Consider the following 15,924-nt stretch of genomic DNA (forward strand, 5'->3'; position numbering starts at 1 on the left):
TAACGATTATTATTATACAAATTTATTTGTTTAAAAAAAGCTAATAAATACTGAAAACTAATAAAATGCCAATAAGATAGCAGATTTCCCTCAAATCCTAAGTTTAAGTTTAAGTTTACACAAGCGAAACAATGAAGCCACAAAGTGGCCATTTTGTATTCTGCAACAACGCCTCATGGACCCTTGAATGATTTCGAAGACATTATTTCCACTCAAGATTTTCTCAATTCTGTATAAATTCAATTGCTCGAATGGTTCCTCGGTCCAATCCTCTGACGCTGACATTTTTCTAGGTTATTCACTCACAACTGCAATTATTTCTCGTTTATGGTTTGACATGCAAAATTGGTAGGAAAAAAAACCCTGTTTCATTTTATCCCATCGTATATGTCCTCTCATTAAACATAAAGGTGTTATAGAGACATATATAGAGACATTATAGATGTGTATAGAGATGTTACGATGAAACATAAAGCTTGGAAGGAAGTAACAAAGATCGTTGCTGCCTCTGGTGAGCGTGTGTGGCTATTACAGTTAGCTTGCTTTAATATGGCAATGAGGCTAGTACAAAGACTAGCACGTAACATAAATCTGACCACCACTTTATCTGAATTGTGTATATATAGTACATATTTAGCTATGTTCGGCTATAAAAGCCTAACCAAGAGAGGAAGGACCAACAATGACGGTCAAACAAACTCAAGCGATATTTTATGTAGACGTGTCTAAAAATATAGCACACGGAACCTTTTTTATGTGGGTCCGGATCTCTGCTGCTGGATGTAAAGTCTCCCACAGCAATATTATCAAAACAAATAGTTTTCGTTTTTAATTCACCAAAAGTAAAACACAACAACAACAACAACAATGGCAATAGAAATGCTCAACTATTGCGAATAGCCAATCAGTAGCCTCTTTAACATTACGTAATCATTACAATTACAAAGTTCACCTTCGTTGTCAAGAAGCGAAGCCTACTGTCACGTAGCATGCGCTGTAGAGTGTGTCATGGTGAAAAAAAAGCAGTTATTATTACCAGCATTTTTAAAGAACATGAGCAAAATACTAAAAATGCAAGAATCTGAGAGAGAGCTAGCGGCAGCAGGTCACTGATGAAGCAGTTGGTGACCGTTCCCACGACTTGCAGTGAGAACGCTAGCCTGATTGTGGAAGGTTTTTAGAAGCGCTTACGAGGCTAAACGTTGTCAACCTGCACATGGCTTTGAAGGTGATATTGACTGTCTGGAATTAAATAGAGTTAACAGCTCACGTATGGTCGTTCGGGCTTTTAGGGAGTACAGGCACTCAAATAGATAAAAAGTTCCAGAAGAACTGAGGCAGTTGTTGGCTACTGTGAATATCACACCGATCTCGAGTGGAGCGCGAGCAGGGTTTCTCCAAAATCAGTCTCATTTGTAGCTCGCATCCGTTCTCAGCCACACCATCTCATCTGTGAGGTTTTTGAACATTGTGGGTCTACCGCTTACAAAGTTCAATCCCGGGCCATTTGTGCGCTCATTGATACGTACGGGACACAGGGAAGAGTAGGAGGACACTGACATGACAGCTTTGTGGAATATTTTGTCTTAGGTAAGATGATTTGTTCTTGCCACATCACTACCCTCTTAGTGTTCTGGGACCTGCAGATTTACAAATTAAGCAATGCATGTCGGAAACCTTACAGCTACAGCTTCACCTCTGACTACGAAGCATTGAAGCAAGGACACTAGAAACTCATTCCATGAATGTTAAATAAACCTATCCTTACAAAAATACAAACTTTTTAATTTTATTTTACATATGTTTTTTATTATTATTGTTCTTAGATTATGTGGAGCGTACAAGATACTGTTAATTAGCCGTTGCTATAGAAACGATAACTTTTTAATAAGAAAGAAAATAAACCTGTGATTTGCACACAGGTAAACAGGTATTTATAGAAAATGAACACCTTCTGATCATCTGAAGGTGATGAATGTACAAACAGTGTTGCAGCAAGATGTGTTGGTCACAGTTCAATCCATGAGCTGTGGTTACTGTCTGAGAGGAGTTTCACGAGTTCTCCATGCATCTGTGAGGGCTTGAATGAGATGCCCTGCAATATACTGGTAAAACATTACGTTTGTTAACTCACAGATAAAAATCCCAATTTACACAACCAGTAAACTGAGCGTGTGCAGTATGGAACCCTACATAGCTGGTGGAACCTTCTGAAGGTCGATCACCCAGCCCATTTCCAATAGACTCATGACAATGAACAGCAGGCTTACTATTCAAAGAGCAGTTGAAGATGTGTCATCCTGAGCACTTTTAATTAGAACAAAAAGGCAAGCCTGGCAATTTCACAGCAGCTTTTATTTTTAAAACCACAAAAGCACACCTACAGATTTTTTATTTTTATTTTATCATTCTGTGTCACGAGAAGACTCCTTAGATTTTATCTGAGGACTCAAGGAACCTTTCATTGCAAGGTGCACTTTTAAATGCTGACACTCTTCAATCTCTCAGAAGAGGTCTCAGTGCGTGAGTCAAGTATGTTTACCTAAACAGGAAAATGGTAATTTCCCAGAATTCCTGCCACCAGCGTGTTGATTATAAGAACACGAACCACTCTTCTCTCATCAAGAAGGAAGTAATAGAACATGCTATGAACAATGCTAACAAGTCCAATGCTATCCAATTTGGAACTGTACCCTTAGAAACAATATGATCAGTGCATCAGATTATATGTCTGAACTGAAAAGGCACAATGCAGTACATTGTTCTCGGGACTCTTGCTCTGACAGGACGTCATCTGAGAGAGAGGATCGACGTGCACTCATGGGGCCACCACATGCACTACTTACTCCCATAGGAATTCATGTAAAGCACCATGTACTGGCCCTAACAAGATCCCTCGGTACACTTGTGGTGTTTCTTAAGGACCTCGGGCTTACAGATTAGAATGCAGGTTACTCGGTGACACCAGCAGCTAGCAACCAAACAAAACTTTACATCTGTTGTTTATCTGAAGAAATGGAATGAGAAATATTTTTTATTTTATATACAGGCACCTGGGGCAAGATTTTTATCAGATTTTCTTCATAGTTGCCCAGAAGAGAAGTAACAGAAAAAGAAAAACATACTAATTATTGACTTTTGTTTGGGGTGTACAGTATATTTAAAAAATAATACTGTAACTAAAGTGTTAGCTATACGAGTCCACTGCATGCTGCACTACACACATCAGTCAGGCGTGATCGGACCATTAGAATACGTTCAGACACATAACATGGTTAGAATTTTTTGTTAATGAAAACAAACTGTCAGGAAGTTCTGTGATTGATATATATATATATATATATATATATATATATATATATATATATATATATATATATATATATATATACACACACACACACACACACACATATATATATATATATATATATATATATATGTGTGTGTGTGTGTGTGTGTGTGTGTGTGTGTGTGTGTGTGTGTATATATATATACACACACACACTGTTACCACAGAGTTGGAGGCACAGAGTTATATAGCACGTATGCTGTAGCATTACAATTTCCCTTCACTGGAAGTTAGAGGCCCAAACCTGTTCCAGCATGACAGTGCAAAAAGCGAGCTCCATGAATACTTGGTTTGCCAAGTTTGGAGTGGAAGAACTTTAGCATCCTGCACAGAGCCCTGACCTCAACCCCACCTGAACGCCTCTGGGATGAACTGGAACACCGACTGCACTCCAGACCTCCTCACCCAACATCAATGCCTGATCTCACTAATGCTTTTGTAGCTGAATGAACACAAATACCCACAGCCACACTCCAAAATCTAGTGGAAATCCTTCCCAGAAGAGTGGAGCTTATTATAACAGTAAATAGGGGATTAAAACTGGAATGGGATGTTCAGCAAGCACATAATTGTGATTGTCAGGTGTCCACATACTGCCCTTTTACTCCATATAGAGTATATTTCAGGTACGATGTGAGGACAAAACACCAAATCTCATAGCTGAACACAGACTTACCTATCTTACGTAAGTTTGGGAACTTGCTATTAAGAATTTCACTGCAGTAGAGTAATTGTGCACTGTATAACTCTCTGTCTGTGACAAATAAAGAACTTACATGTGAAATATTAGATAGTGACATGCTGAGAGGTGTTTTTGCAGAGTTTGCAGACAAGAGGATAATGAGATTCCCTTAGTCTGTATAAATGCACTTAACTTGCAAACTATACGTTATATATGTTATTACATTCAATTAGCTAACACATGTAAAAATGATCACTTAGGTTTCTGGGCAAAGAAACGTTTGAGTTGTTTGGTGGCCTAGCTTATGAATCTATGATCTGTCCACATGTTCCCACTATATATGCAAACTCACTGTCTTTGCCTTGACAGTGACAAATAAAGGACAAATGTTAATATGGTTTCTACCCTGAGGCCCATACACGCTGGAGAAACGTCTCTCCATGATCCTAATGTCCTGCATTAAATAAGAGGCATGCATTTTTCACATAATTTAAATCTTTAGCATAAGAGTGCATAGTAGTATGTTTAACATCTATACGTCAGCAAATGCCGTAATGTTCTTCTTGAAGAAGTCTGACATTCTTAATGCAATATGTTTTTCTACGCTTGTTTTTGTTTTTTTTGTTTACTGATGCCAGTCCCTAAAGAGGTCACGGAAAATGTCTTACTCATTCCTGAGTCAGTGTTTCCTTTATTTACAAATAATGATAGTGTAAACAAAGTTCCCTCCACATGACTAGAGGTGTGGATATGATGTAGATATTTTTGCTTTGATTTGAATTCGTAATATCTTTTAAGAATTAGGGAAAATGCAGTATGTGTAACCAGGTCTCTAAAACCCTAGACACTTAGAAATGCTTTTGATAATATAAGAAAAAAACTGTCAGGAAGTTACAGAGAAAGCGAGAGAGAGAGAGAGAGAGAGAGAGAGAGAGAGAGAGAGAGAGAGATCGTATGAGCAAAAATCTGTATAGCTATAACGAGACCTACGACATTCCAAGAGCCAACTCTGTGTTTCACACAGGACTCACTGCAGTGCACCACAAAAGTAATTAAACAGATGAAGAATGTAGGGTTAAAGAGTTAGGATCATTCACGTGATGATATGGGGTCAGCCTGTGAAAACTGTCAGAGGCCTACATCAAGACAAAAGACAGATGAAATAGCAGGGCAATGTGTGTGTGTGTGTGTGTGTGTGTGTGTGTCACTATACATTTGCAACTCAAAAAATTAGAATATCGTGGAAAAGTTCATTTTTTCCCGTAATTTATTTATTTATAATAGAGAAATGTCGACCTGAGAAGAGCTCTAATCAGCGAATTAACTCAAAACACCTGCAAAGGTTTCCTGAGCAGATCGGAGAATCTGAGAAAGACCAATCAGATCTCAGAATTCAACAGCACTGTGGTATCAAAAATATATAATTCTTATAAGTGTCTAGAAAAAAACAGTGTGAACTCGTGGTCCTGTCTCTAACCACGTCTCATCCTCCTGGTATATACTGTACAGTTATATATATATATATATATATATATATATATATATATATATATATATATATATACAGTTGTTGAACAACATGATCTGTTAACTTTGAGATGTCAAAGCTGTGGAAACCTGGCTGAATTGGTCATTTGGTCAGCATGGATTCTCAGAGTTAATGATTTTCTCGAGCACCGATTTTCCCTCCACTTTTTCCAAGCAGGAAGTGATGTGGCAAGAGGAAAGACAAAACAAATGGCTTCATAGCGACGATTTCAGTACAAGCTCTCTCTCCTTGGCAACCTTCAGGAAACTTCTGCCAGCTCTGTCCTCTGCACTCGTTTTTCTTTTCTTTTTTTTTTTGTTCCCCTTCTGAGAAGAATGTTTGGTTGGACGTGGACAGTGCTGAATAGCTTAATGCCACCCTGAGCAGCCCCTTTAGACCAAGCGAGGCAGACAGGAACAAACATGGCTGTCACAATACTGTGGGTTTTGTTTGTTGGATCAACTCCTTGTACAATTTCTCACCCAAATGATAAGTGTTAGGTTTTCTAACACTAAGTAAATGATAAGATTTTGTCATTCTTGAGTTTTGTTTGGAGTTGATTTTTTTTTTCTTTTCTTCCACACATAAAAATCAACCAAATTAGAGCGTAAGCACAGCAGACTAAATAAACACATTTCACAATTTAAAATAGTCAGGGCGTTATGTGGGTGGTCATTGTGTCTGAAACGCAAAATAACAAACACCTTATTCCTTAGCCATTTTTACTGGAAATGTTTTATTTATCATATTCATTCTATATTCATTCATATACAGTATACACTGTTACGAGTTACAATGAATAATGGATAATGTAAAAGGGAAACTCTACTTGAGTAAGATACACTCATTACAAACATACAAATTAGTAATGCACTAATTAATATAATAATAAATATGAAATTACTTCATTAACATGGGCTCATTTTATTTTAATTAGTATTACTGGAATTAATTACTTGCTTATTAAACCTCAAATTAGCCATTTATGAAAGAATGTTAAAATGTTAAAAATATTACATTTTTACTGAAGTGGTGCTCGAAGATTTATGAAGCCTTTAGAATTTTCTAGATATCTGCATAAATATGACCTAAAATATCATAAAATTTTCACTCAAGCATGGCCGATCACACGGACAAGCCAGAAGGCTATTGGGACCAAAATAGAACTTTTTGCTTTAAATGAGAAGTGTTATGTTTGGAGAAAGGAAAGCACTGCATTCCAGCATAAGAAGCTTATCTCATCTGTGAAACATGGTGGTGGTAGTATTATGGATTGGGCCTGTTTTACTACATCTGGGACAGGACGACACACCATTATTTATGGAACAATGAATTGTGAAGTACACCAGCCAATTCTAAAGGAAAATGTCAGGACATCTATCCGTAATGTAAATCTCAAGAGAAAGTGGGTCATGCAGCAAGACAACGAGCCTAAATACACAAGTCGTTCTACCAGGGAACGGTTAAAGAAGAATAAAGTTAATGTTTTGGAATGGCCAAGTCAAGTTCCTGACCTTAATCCAATAGAAATGCTGTGGAAGGACCTGAAGGAAGCAGTTCATGTGAGGAAACCCACCAACATCCCAGAGTTTAAGCTATTCTGTACTGAGGAGCGGGCTAAAATTCCTTCAAGCCGATGTGCAGGACTGATCAACAGTTACCACAAACGTTTAGCTGCAGTTATTGTTGGACAAGGGGGTCACACCAGATACTCAAAGCAAAGGTTCACATACTTTTACCACTCAGAGATATGTAATACTGGATCATTTTCCTCTATACATAAATGGCCAAGTAAAAAATTTTTGTCTCATTTGTTTAACTGGGTTTTCTTTACCCACTTTTAGGACTCGTGTGTAAATTTGATGATGTTTCAGGTCACATTTTTTGAGAAATCTAGAAAATTCGAAAGGGTTCACAAACTTTCAAGCACCACTGTAGGTTCCTTGATTGAAAAACTCTCACATATTAATACTGTAGATTCCCTTATTTATGTGTTTATGTACTTGAAAAATGTTCTGAAGAGAATTCGAGATGCTTAAATAAAGGCGATGTAATATAGTTTGATTCATGTTTGCAAATTCTTAACACTTCACCCAAGGTTTACTGTAAGGGTTAAGGTTTTGGGTGGGGTTAGAGCTCATATCTTTTCTTATCTTCAGAAAAAAACACTCGTTCGAATTTGTACGACTTTTTCTGTAGATCATGTTCAAAACAGATGGACGCTCTCTACGTTGGTTACATAACACGGAGTGACCGTTGTATTTATACTGTCCTCTGGTACCCTCATGGTATTACACTATTTATTTACTCTTGGTGACATTTTATACTGGAGAAACAAGAGGACAGTGCACACTGACAGAGGGCATAACTCACACAGGTTGTATATATATGGGTCCTTTAGTTACATTACTGTGACCCCAGTGTGTATGTCACAACTTTGTCTGTGGTCAAACAATGAGCCATTTGTGAAACAACCACAAGAATGATCTGGTGTAAAGTCCACCAATTACAGTGGATATAAAAAAAAAAGTCTAAATTGTTAAAATCGCAGGTATTTGTGGTGTAAAAAATTAACCCAAGATGAATCATGTCAGATGTTTTTCCACCTTTAAAGTGATTAAATCCTATTCCATTTGATTTGTATAGCGCTTTTAACAACGGACATTGTCTCAAAGCAGCTTTACAGAAACATATAAACATAGGATCCAGATTTTAAGTGTGTGAATTTATCCCTGTTGAGCGAGCCGGTAGCCGGTAGATATGAGGCAGAAACCTTGAGAGGAACCAGACTCAGAAGGGAACCTATCCTCATCTGGGTAACAACAGATAGTGTGAAAGTAAAAGAAAGTTCACTATGGTTTTTACGTGAAGTCTGTTTGTTGAAAAAGGAAAGTGTGTGATGTATGTATGTGCACAACCCCTTGACTAATGCTTTGTTAAAGAACCTTTTGCTTGTAATACAGCACTCAATCTTTTGTGTAAGAGTCTACCAACTTAGCACATAGTCTGATGTGACCATTTTATTCCAACCTTCATTGCAAAAATGTTCGATTTTTGAATGATTGACAGGTTCGATAGGATTTAGAGCTGGGCTCTGACAGCATTGACCATTCCAAAATGTTCATCTTCTTCTTCTGAAGCCATTTCTTTGAATGCCCCAAAAGTTCTAACTTGGTCTTATCAGACTATAGCACATTTTGCTACATAGTTTGTTTGTTTTTTCATGCGAAATTGCTTCTGTCTAGCCCACCCTACCCCATATCTCATACATGTGAAGCATATGAGAGACTGTTGTCATATGCAAGAAGTGATCAGCACTTGCCAGACATTCCTTCGAATGTCAGCTCCGTTAATATTGCCATTGGTCTCTTGGCAGCTTCCCTGATAAGTTTTCATCTTGGAGGCACATCCTGTTCTTCATAATGTCACTGTGGCGCATCGGTTTCTAAACTTGATGAAGGCCTTTACATGTGGTGTTGCATGGTACGTCTGTTGTTTTGGCCTCTTCCATCCCTCTCCTGAGCTTTGTAAGCTCTTAGCAGACCATGGCTTCAGCAGTCAGATGAACATTCTAAGAAAATCCTACAGAAACCTTTATTTGGGAATAATGAGAATCAGCCATTAAAGACAGGTGCATGATAATTACTTTTGAAAATGAGTTTGAATGTGAATGTTTCATTCTGGGAACAGTCACACGCCCCATTATAAAAGGGTGTGCACACTTATTTTTTTCTTTTTTATTTATTTGCCTAAAATGTTTATATTTGTTTTTCACATGAATGTTGTTGGTTGCTATACTACATGAAATGTGGAAAATAAATCTGATTTGTTTTATTTAGATTTATATATATAAAAAAAATTATAATAGATTCTTGATTCTGATTGGTCAGAAGTTGTTGACTAATTTTCTTTAATGGCAGCAAATCACAGGTTTATATGAATACTTTGTAATAGGTATATCTGTAACTTGAAGTTTTCTGACATGTCTTCAGATGTAAACGATTGCTCTGTCACTAATCTTATTAACTTCAAGAGTGAGAAAAAGTCAAGGCTGCTGAGGAAAAGACTGCCATGACGCAAGTAATAACAGGAACGAACATTAAATGTAACTATACACACGTAAAAAAAAAGTAAGACGTGTCGATCTTTAATAAATAAACTATTGAGACCAATAAGACACCTCAGGACGTGCAGTTATACTGTAGGAACGTAAGCAAGTTTAGCGTGGTATCAGTAACTCCGCGTCAATTAATATTTCCCTATAACGGCATTCCTCAAAGTGTTTTATTCTTCACTTACTTCCACAGAGTTACAAGTTCCCGTTTTTATCGAGCAGTGATGGACGTCAGAGCAGTCAGCGCTAGGTGATTTCTTACCCAAGGTGTAAACTGTGAAAGAAAAAAAACACACTAAAATTGCAATTATACATTTGACATGCATGGAAATATAATAAATATAGTAATGAAATGCACAATGTTTACTACTTGCTTATCTAAACATGATTATCTATCACTTAATGCTCCAGCAGTGAGAAAGACAGGCAATGCGTCTTGCGTAAGGAGACAGCAAAACCACTACAGGCTATCTAAATGGTAGGTTAGTGGATTCTTTGACCTGGAATTAAATGTGCGGCTTAGTCTCTGTGACATGGACACGCTGCGGCAATGCTTTTTAAAGTGTTTCGGTTGTATTTTTGCTGAAACTGACATGACGTACGTACTGTAAGCCACTCTATTTTTAGCAGGATTGTTGTTGTGAACCTGTTTCTCAAGCAAGCTTTTGCTTTTGTCCCATCCTCATTCTCATTCTTTTCAAAACAAACGAATGGCATGTTAATGATCAGGTACATAAACCTTTTAGATTTTTTTGTTTGTTTTTATTTCCATTGTATTCACAATTTCCAGTTTACACCCACTGGTACTTCTCTATTATTCGACAGCATACTTGGAGGATGACGTGGTACGCTGAAATATGCAGCTGAAAATCCTGTGTAGTAAACTAGTGCTAGTTTACCTGAATTTAATTAGGTTTTGATTGTTATAGTAGATTTAGATCGCACCTGACACCTCCGACACTAGCTAGCTTTGATTCATTTTCTATAAAGGCGGTTCTGACAGCAGTGCAGCGCAGATTCGTATTAATGCGCTCATTCTAATACGTTATCGCTTCTGCAGTGTACGTGCCACGTAACTGGATTTAAAAATGTCTCCAGTGTCAGCGCATGGTACCAGACAGAGATAAAGCAGTAACTTTAAGTCGTGGAGGTGTCAAGCTGTGATTTTTTTTTTCCATCTTAATAACTTCAATCAAGAAAGAAGAGATTCTATTGAGGGAATGACTGTTTATAGCTGCTATAAAGTACGTGAAAACAGAAATTAACTTGTTTCACAGACGTTCCACATGTTAAATGTAACTACAAACATTATGAACATTCTGTTATAGGAAAATAATCCACTTTATTGATTGTTTTCCTATAACAGCACAACCTTTCGTGTTTTATTTCTTACTTAGCCAGGCCTGTCAATAATACGATGATGCAAATCTAAGCGGAAATGCCGATTTCTGACAAATGAGAAGAAACAAAAAGTTTAGTAGCAGTTGAAATGTATATTTACAGAACCTAGCATGTTAATGAGAGAAAGACATGCAGCAGATCCTAAATCATTATGTTTTTAAATTTTAATACACTGAAACATTAGATCTGCTAAATTCAGGATTCAATTCGAATGGATTATTATTATTTATTTATTTATTTTTAAAGAAAATCATATTCCTAATGCTCATAAACGTCATGGGAGATTCCCAGTTTACTTGTTTCTTTGTAAAACACGGTAAAAAAAAACAAACAAAAAAACCTTGTTCTTCTTGTTTTTCTAAGTCTGCTATTTTGGTGTGCTGAGCTCCCATTACCCTGCCACCCCCCCATCATTGTTAAGTGGCCATACCCTGTGTCGAAAGCCATTTGAGATTACATTCCGAGCAGCACTGCACACTACTTAGCCTGCTTAATGTGGAAAAATCTCAGACGGGGCTCGGCATACAGTATGGGCGCCATCCCCAATGGCAGACTACCAGAGGGAAATGACCCACTTTGCATAGGAGGTCAACGGCCATCCAAGGATTAGGGACGTCACATGACCGCTTAAGTGCCCGAGTGGAAGGAGCCAGGAGGCACCGTGCACAGGAAGGCCTGGTTATAGAATAGCTTGACACTAGCATTAACCGTGTCTTTACAAAGGTACTTCAACCCCAGAGAGTGTCGCCTTGAATGCCCCCAAGAATTTCAGCTTTCTAGGCTTGGTGCAAGAGGCAACAGATTTACAAATGTGTTTTCAGCTAAATATGACACGTATTTTGTCCATGTTTAATACATTTAACGAAAGGGAATAGAATTACACGCACTAAATCCCTACATTAAATCTTTCGAGTTGTTCTGAAGGCAAACACAGTTAAACAATGTTGAATTCTCGAATCAGAAGGTGTTGATTTGTTTTCTATAACAGCACAGCTCAGACTGTACTGTACTTCTGCTGTTCATTCAACATTTATGGAATGAGTCTTCAGTGTCTGCACTTGGTAAAGGTCAGGAAGTTTCCCCTATTGGAAAGTCTTCAAGACAGAGGAGTTTGCACTTTCCAGTTCCTGGGTAACAAGAAAAGCTGCTTTTTTTTGTGTGAGACGGCTGGTGAGGGAGTGAATATGGTGGTTAGTGTTGTTATGCAACGTAATATAGCATGATAACAGGAAATAACTTTTCTCAGGGACGTTGCACAACATTACATGTGTCTACTTTATATATAAATGCTTAACAATCTCCACTTGTTCATTAATACATGTAAAAAATGGCAAAAGTCTGCAAATTTCTGTGGTTTAAAAGGAATAAAACACTTTGGGGGTGGTAACAATAACGCTGCTTCGTATCAGGCCACATCACACCACCCCATGCCAACAGCATGCCCCTTGTACCTGTAACCACTTGTCATGACAACCAAGCAAATCAATTGCAGCTCTTGCTGCTCCCATGAACATATTTAACTCAACCTCATACTACAAACGCATCCACATCTTAACATTAGAAATAGATTAGGATAGACTTGCTCAGATTATAGTGTTAGCCTCAAAATGGAAGAATAAGGAAGGTACATTGGCACGATGTTTCATAAAATGTCTCAGATCTCTTTTACAACTATTTCATGGTTGTTTCACCATGAACAGCTATTTCATGGTGAGCTTTTATTTATGGCGAGATAAATAGCAAAATGAAACTTGGTTATTTGAGTCGCACCTCCTAAATCACACGATGATCATAAAAATGATCATTATTTTGCATACGTCCAATAAAAACATGAGAAAAGGTGCAATTCTTTTCTATTTCCTTATGCTTCATATTAATGGAATCACAATAGACATTCAATGGGACAATGGACAAAATAATTCAGCTATAGCTTCCACCACACACATTTGCATTCGGCTTCAAAGACATTATTTCAACTTGTTACTGGTTAAAAAAAAAAGTTGCAGGCTCAAGAACTTTGTAAAAATATATAAACAACTTTAGGTACGTTATATGCATAGCTTTAACCAGCACTGTAGAGATAGACATGATGTTTTTGAGATTAAAATTAGCCATTGTAGACAGTGTGGTGTTAATAGGGTCGAAAAATATTTTACTTTCTCATAATATTAGATCATCTGTATCCAACTGTTCAGATAATACAACCACGGAGACATTAGACAATGAGATTCTAAGACATGAAACTCACCCAGTGTAAAAGTCAGTATTCATCTGAGGCATTGAATCAGACGTGTTAAGAGATGCGAGTCTGACACCTCTGCACTAGCTAGTAGCACCGTAGCAAGGTTTTGGAGCAGAATGTTATACCTGCACTCTAAAATGTGTGATTTGCACCGTTTTCACTTAGTAAAAAAAAATACTCCACAGCTAGGAATGTCACTGTACTGAGAGGTAAAATATTTAATTAAATTAGAGCTCTTGTTTAAGTACATGAAGACTAGAAGATCTAATTAGGGTTTCACAGTTTGCTCAAGTGTTAAGCTCAGGCATTACGATGGAAATGTAACATCGGGAATTAAAGTGACATGCTGAAGAGCATGCTAATGCCACTGAATCTTGTTTTATTTAGAGAAATACCTCCTTAGTGTTATGATATATTAAATACTATATCGTAGAGTGGCACCGTGAAACAGTGGGTAGTTTTGCTGCCTGTCTGTGTGGAGTTCCCCGAGCCTGTGTGGGTTTCCTCTGGATTCTCCAGTTTCCTCCTACCTCATAAAAACATGCCAGTAGGTGGATGAGCTATGTCGCTACTGTCCCATCCAGGGTGTATTTCTGCCTCACAGCAATTGTTTCAGAGATAGGATCAGGACAAGCCTGTTACTGACAAATGAATGAACAAATGAATGAATGAATAAATATACACTATATAAAAAGAATGTGGACATCTGACCATCGTACAGTACAGATGTGTGGGTTTTCACAGACATTTGCCACAAAGGTGGAGGCATACAACTGCCTAGAATGTCTTTGTACGCTGTAGCTTTACAATTTCCATTCACTGGAACTTAGAGGCCCCAGACCTGTTCCAGCATTACAAGGCCCGTGTGCACAACGTGAGCTCCATGAAGACGTGGTGTGTTAAAGTTGGAGTGGAAGAACTCAACTGTCCTGCACAGAGCGCTGACCTGAACCCCACTGAACACCTTCAGGATGAACTAGAATGTCTCCTTGTCTGACAGCAGTGCCTGACCTCACTAATGTTCTTGTGGCTGAATGAACACAAATCCCCACAAGTATGTTTCTTCACAAGCACATATGGGTGTCATGGTCTGGCCCACATACTTTCGGCTATATAGAGTATATAACCAGTGTTCACATGCGCACTGGCATAACCAATCCATCTACTGTACCGCTTATCCTACACAGGGGAGCCTGGAGCCTATCCCAGGGAACTTGGGGCACAAGACAAGGGACACACTTTAGATAAGGTACCAAAATCACACACACACACACCAACAATTTGGAAATGCCAGTCAGCCTACAGCGCATGTCTGAGGTAGGAAGCCGGAGTACCCGGAGGAAACCCCCGAAGCACAGAACATGCAAGTGAACATGCAAGCTCTATGCACACAGGGCGGAGGCAGGAATCGAACCCCCAACCCTGGAAGTGCGAGGCAAGTGTGCTAACCAAGGTATCTAAACTTTTTGCTAAATGTCTTGCTTTTTGAAGTGCTATGTTAATGGTAGCACCACTTTTTTCATTGAAGTTTTGAAGTAAACTATGATCTCATCAAAAATTCTGAAGTATCATCCTATCATTAAATAAGAGCATAAAACTGAACATGACTGCAAAAGCAATTACAAGCATTTAAAAGTACTACTGCTAGTATTGAAAGCTAAAAATAACTAAAACAGCCTTAATAAAATAATAAAGATGATGGGTTTTAAAAATGCCCCTCAAAAATAGTTATTCTCGGTTATTCCACCGTCCTTTATGAACAGGTTGAATAAAGCTGAGGCAACAATTTTTGATTGCAGACGCTCAATTTCTGTTGCTTTTGATAAAAAGGTCTTACAGGATGTTTTTAATACTTAATAATATACAACAGGTTAATGATTTAATTGTTGTATGTACATGCTATGAATTAATTATTGTGATAACTGTATTTACGATATTACACAATATACTTTCAGTAGATATCTTCAGATTCATATATACATATATATTACTAAAAGTATTCGTTTGATCAATTGGTCCATATTATTGCAGCACATTTACTGTGTAACAGTGCCACCAAGTGTTATATGACATAATTACACACTCAGGGCTATAATAAATCACTCCTCCATAATCTAGACATAATTTAATTTATCATAAAGCTCTCGAGACACACAGGCACACACGCACAGCTTGAAGCTGAAAGGGCGGAGTCTGTAAAGTTGTGCTCTTGTGTTGGCCATCATCATATACACAGAGTTAAATACACTGTAAGCTCTGACGACTCAATCCGAAAAACATTAAGGCAAGATGATCCTTATTTCAACCAGCTGCTCAGCTTGCGGCAAGTGGAACTCTGACTTCATTAAAATCTGGCGTCGGTGGCACTGCCTAATTAGAGCTAAACTGGCTCATACATCATCCTGAAGCTCATTTAGCTGATGAACAACCTTATAAGTGGGCACACTAGTGTTTTTTAACTGAGCTCCTGTAATGTAAGGCTGAGCGAGAGGGACACTGTAACTAGCAGCCGTTCGCCTCTGCAAAATGTACAAGACAGAGGAAGAACATCGATAAGGACAAATAAACCCCGTGGCTAGGACTTTGAAGTCTCCTCTCACTCACG

The sequence above is a fragment of the Ictalurus punctatus genome, chromosome 21 (assembly GCF_001660625.3).
Source record: "Ictalurus punctatus breed USDA103 chromosome 21, Coco_2.0, whole genome shotgun sequence".
Classification (NCBI taxonomy): domain Eukaryota; kingdom Metazoa; phylum Chordata; class Actinopteri; order Siluriformes; family Ictaluridae; genus Ictalurus; species Ictalurus punctatus.